Raw genomic sequence first — 6000 nt, 5'->3', positions numbered from 1 at the left:
GGAGTCCATATGCCTCAAAGATGTTTTGCTGTTGCTTATGGATATTCCACTTATTTCATTCTTAATAATATTGGATTGGTATCTCTAGAAAAACCATGGAAAATTTTGCAATAGTTTTAAGGAAGATTGAAACTCGAGGAATATTGGCAAACCTTCAAATTGAATTTTCTAGAAAACGAGGCTCGGAACAAGGTTCTATTGTACATTTTTGACTTAGTTTCTTACCTACAATAATTTTCATTTGATTAAATTATCTTCTATGAAACGTATGCAGTACAATCAGCTGAATACACATGCGATTCACAAATTTTCAACCGTAGTTTAAAAAATATCATTGAAAACTATTGCAAAAATAAAATACATCCGCGATCCACAAATTTCTAATCCTGTTCATTACAAAATCGTTCAACTCTATTACAAAACAAATACATATGCGATTCACGAATTTCAATCCTAATTTTAAAAATGCATATTCAAATCCATTGCAAAATCACATAGGTACTCACGCGATCCACAAATTTTAAGTCCTGATTAAAAAAAAAATATTCAACTCTATTGCAAAACCGCAATCTTTCCTATTATATCACCAATCACCGTGCACTGTATGCTCAACAGCACACGAAGTTATCAGAACGGTTGGTTCGACTTGCGTGTTTATCGCCGCGTATCGACGAGCCTCGATAAACTTCGTCTGTATCCAATCAGTCACGGTTTCGTGGCACGTTAAGATCGAATCAGTCCGACGTAGGTTAGATATGTATGTGCAGTTGGGGGTTAGGACGGATCAAAGAAATCGAACACGACCGACGTACGTAAGGAAAATGGCGGACGGCCACCCACGCGCCAACTCTTAAACCATATATAACATAGACCTAATACCCTAAGCTAAGATAACGGCAGAAAGATTTTACATGAGACGTTACGAATTAATTCAAAATGGTGTATTCTATTTGAACCATAAAACTTGAAGAGTGAGACTGTTTTGTTTTCTTTTTGACAATTGAGGTAACTTGCGATTAGTCCACTATTTTTGATCGAATTATAAGCAAATGCGGTGACAGTGATGGTTTGGTGAGAGCATCACGCTGTATTCCTCTGCATTTCAACCCCGTAGCCTTTGGCTTTAATGCTAGATTTACGAACATTTATGATACATTTTATTCTACAGTGCCTGGTTAAAAAATTAGGACCACCATAGTTCTTACGGTACATTTTTCGCGGCAATCATAGTATTGGAAGCGTAAAAGGTAATTTAATAACAATTTCTTTGTCGTAATATCAACCCTTTGAACTCTAGAAGTGTTTCACTGTAAATACTCAACATTTTCTAATGAGATACAGACATTTTTTGAAACTAACTTGACGAGGAATTGGACACAAATTGAGAGACAAAACTGTCTTATTTCAATATTTCACATATCGATGCATTGTACAAAGCTTAATATGAAATATCAAACTTCACAATTTTGCTGTGTAAACTCAATTGGGGACTAAGAAAAGCCTCTAAAATATTAAGAGTTAAGATCAAAAGTTAAGCAAATAAATTAAGCTTGAGTTATCAAAAATTAATATGAGAAAACGAACAGACTAGAATCAGATTCATTGCTGGTCTTCTCAAAGATGACATCAATGGTAGCCCTGATTTTTTTTATCAAGGACTGTCTTACACCAAGGATTAATGTGCAATCATTTAGATTTTGAAAATTAGAGGTTTTAACACACACATTAACACTAAAACTACCGAGCAGTTAAATTGATTTTTTGACATTTTTCTATACAAACTCCAAGAGCGCATCTGTTGAGACTTTAATTGATTTATTATTCAGTTTGCGTATAGCTAAATAAAATTCTTTAATAATTTTTCAATCAGAAATCAGGGATGGGTCATTTTGACCCATCTGGTACTTTTACTATTAAGGATACATGTTTCTGGAATTGCATTAATCAAAATCAACGTAAACATTTATCAAATAATGTTTACCATATCGATTCACAAAATTCCCAAAAACAAAGATAGTCCATATAATACGTAAGTAGCATTTCGACCCCAATAACACTCAGTATCGTTCTCATTCTGATCTTTGCGGACACCCTCTGCATGGTCTATGGTTCGGACAGTTTCAGATGAACGAAGGCGTGATAACGCGAGTCGTCTCTCGGTCCTCTTACTCGGACACGAAACAAAACGACACGTGGCGAGTCGTACAGTTCCGGTGGTGGTTGTTGTGCCGTGACGCGATCGAGGAAACGACACGCGAAAATGCCAGCATTGCCCGGCCTTCGGTGTTTCACGCTCTACTTGCATCCGGAAAAAAGAGAGAGGAAGAGGGAGAGAGAGATAAACCGATCTCTAGGCGGACTTTCGTTTCTCGTTCGGGCCGGGGGTGTACTCTCCTGTCCCAAGCATGAAAGTCGACGTTTTAATTGGCAGACGATTAAAATATATTCGTAGGATGCGATCAATTAAAGTAATTTCAGGAGAGACGCCAGTTCAATTATCTTGTATAAACAATTCTGCACGTTGGTTCTGTATTTCTTTCAGAACCGAAAAATAACAGTTGTAGAACTGATATAATATTAGTTCTAAAGAACTGGAACCGAAACCGATGTACCGAATTACAGTTATGACTTTATTTCTGTTCTCCATAATTGTTTTAACATTAAAACTACTGTAATACTAGTCATCCCTAGACTCTAGAGAATATTCTGTTTCTTAACATTAAAACTACCAGACGGGTCAAAAAGGCCCACTCCTGACGTCTTCCTTCTGCAATTATTAAAAAGATAACTAATGTTTCTCTGAGAAATTATTAAAAAATTTGATTTAGCAATACTCAAGCTAAATTGTAAATCAATGACAGTTTCAACAGATACAGTCTTGGAGTTGCTATAAAAAAATTTCAAAAGCTGAATTTAACTGATCGGTGGTTCTAGTGTTAGGAACCGAAACCAATATCATAACCGCTTGCAACCCCTGATATTAAATTAATCGGATGTTTGAAAAAATATTGCTATTCGAAATTTGAGTAAGAAAAATAGCGACCAAATTTACCAATGAGTATGTTAAAAACAATTATCTTGCATAAACTATACAATTACGATTACAATTGATGTTTTTCCATATGGAATTTTAATTCTTGTTGATTGTTTTATAAGATAAAATTGAAGTTTATTTAGAAATCAAATCTGATGCTCTAATTGTTTTTGTTTTCATTTTAAACACGTTTCGAAGAAAATATGGCGATCTCCTTTGGAATTACCCTATTTATCGGGATCGTAAAAGTAAGCGCGGAAACTAGAGACAAAATGGTATACTTAAGAAGACCGCGGATGTTGGAATCTACACATATGATCTTCAGTGAAATGGAGAAATTCGAAGTGGATGGAATGTCTGTTTTGTCGGTGATCTTGACGGATTAGGGGAATAAAGGGAACATAATTTTCTATTATTTTTGTTGATAACAGCAGTGATTTTCGAGATAACATATTTTGAATAATATATTTTGAAGTTACATTCAATAATAATACAGATTAATGTATTCAATGATCTATACTTTACAAAAATATTTCGATCAAATAATGAATCTACTAAAAAGCAACTGAAAATGTAACAAAATTTTAGGAAACAATTAGCAGTTTGTGGGTGAATAATATTACATAAACATTGATATATATTAACATTAACAACACAAAAGAGTAGTTATAAATGTGTTTAAAAAAAAGTAAATATCTCGAAACCAAATTTCTTTTAACTGTGTGTTCCCGTACAAAAAATTTTCTTCTTACAAATGTACGTATTAAAAATGTACGTATATAGAGGAAAGTAGAGCAAAATGGAAAGTTTGTTTTTGAATCATAAATAACAAAATATCTGGAACACTGTACGCGTGAAATCTTTTTTAGAATCTTTAAGTAGACCTTTGAATATAAGGAAATAAAAGATATTTTTAATAAAAACGTTTAGTTGTGAAGAAAACTACGATTTTCTAAAGGTATTGAAATATCCATTTCACAAAAATGATAAGTTAAAAACGGGACATTTATGTAAAATCATATAAAAATACAAAATCTTAATTTTTACTGAATCAAAATTGCTAGCTAAATATATAACTACATAATACAAATAAACTATAAATATATATAATTTTATGAACAATAGTCACAAATAAATAAATCTTCTTTTTCTACACTGGTGCAATCTAATTTGTCAGTTTTTATCTCGTTTTCGATTCTAGTTCGCTATACAACAATATAATTACAAATAACCGATTAAAACTATAAACAAAGCACCCAGCAAAGAACCTCCTGTTGTCCATGTGTTGAAGTTTTTAAATTTTGCTCCACACATCATGATATATAAAAGCATTTCAAATTTATAGTTTGGCATGAGACAAAGAAATAACTTAAGTGTCAGAAATATAACTTAAGGAACGTGAATGTGAAAACTTTTTCACTCAATATCTTTTCAATATTTTTATTCGAAAAATAACTCATGTACTGCTCTATAGTCGATCTCAAAGTACATCGAGAACTCGTATAGAGCCATGTCATGCGATATCAACTCGATACCAGCTTTTTATCTATGAAAAACATTACTGTTCCGTTTTACCTGACCTTTCCGTTTTGTGTACCCTACTCTAAAAGACAATAGACAATGGTCAAAAGACAATAGAAGAAAATAAACTTCAACAAAATTTCACCTTTCACACTTTAATGGTCACTCTTAGTGGGCTATTTTATTTAATACATACAAAATTATAAAATTTAATATTTAAAACGAAACATGATATATTGAAATAAAATAACTTTATTCAACGATGAATTATTCATTTTTCCATATAAACACGTAATTCTTCTTTGTTTTGCTTTGGTTTTTCATAAAAATGTACTCTAGATACATTCATCCTATGGTTGACGAGTACACACTTCATTTTTTTATTTTATTGCGCGCAAAATGATAGGTTTTTAAAACTAAATTCCACAGTTAACCCTTTGCACCCGATTTATTGTCAATATTGTTGAGCGTAAACTTGTATTTATTTTTAAGGAAATGATTTAAAGTAGTGCAAAGGGTTAACAGTTTAAGCCTTCAACAATTTTTCAGACTATTACACCATCCTTCTCATAAAAATATCTCTGTTCACGGAAGAGTTTCTGGAAGTTCAAAAAATCCTCTTCCTTGAAGGTCTGAAACCATAACGATGCTTCGCTGGCCAGTCTAACATTATCGTACACCCGGTGCGCAAGAATTAAAGGCCGCGGCCACGCCGTAGTTAATCGAGCCAAGCAGATGATCCGTGGGAACGAAAGCCACGAGAGCAGAAACGACGTGATGATGCCAGAACACCTGACAATAGCTTCCCAGAACGCTTCGCGATCGGGTTCCGCGATCGGCGATCGTGAACGAGGTCGAACGGTCGCGGTTTCAACGGGGAAAAAGAAAAAAAAAGAAAGAGACAGAAGAAAAAAGAGTCCAGCTCCAATACACGCGAACGCGAGCGCACACCTTGAACATGCGTTCGATGATCCTCTCCTCTCTCAGGTATTAATTTCTAACGAGTTTCCAATGAGCTTCACGATCTACATAACTCCGGTGGCCGCCTACTTCTCTTCGGCAGGCGCAACATACGCTTTCGAACCGAAAGGGACCGAGAAATCGAACCCTCGGATCGAGAGGCGCCTGCGGAAAAATAGAACTCTCCCTTTCACTGTGGAAGAAAGCCATGCACCGGCGGCACGCGTTACAATTCCACCTTTCCCGGATAGTTCGGGCGTGTTCTCATCAACGCGATCCAGGTGATCCTCTCGCGATCAATGGTAGGGAGCATATGACTTTCTCTGCGCGGATACGCCGCGCCGCTGATTTTCCACGAACTCGTTGCCTCCTCGTTCGTAAACAATCACGCCCATGTTTGTTCTGTAACGCACAGTAGGACATTTGACACAAAAAGATGGTCAAAAGGTGAAATTTGATTTTTTAGTGAGAGGAATAATGTTTCA

The sequence above is a fragment of the Nomia melanderi genome, chromosome 7 (genome assembly GCF_051020985.1).
Source record: "Nomia melanderi isolate GNS246 chromosome 7, iyNomMela1, whole genome shotgun sequence".
Lineage (NCBI taxonomy): Eukaryota > Metazoa > Arthropoda > Insecta > Hymenoptera > Halictidae > Nomia > Nomia melanderi.
This window is presented reverse-complemented; position numbering follows the sequence as displayed.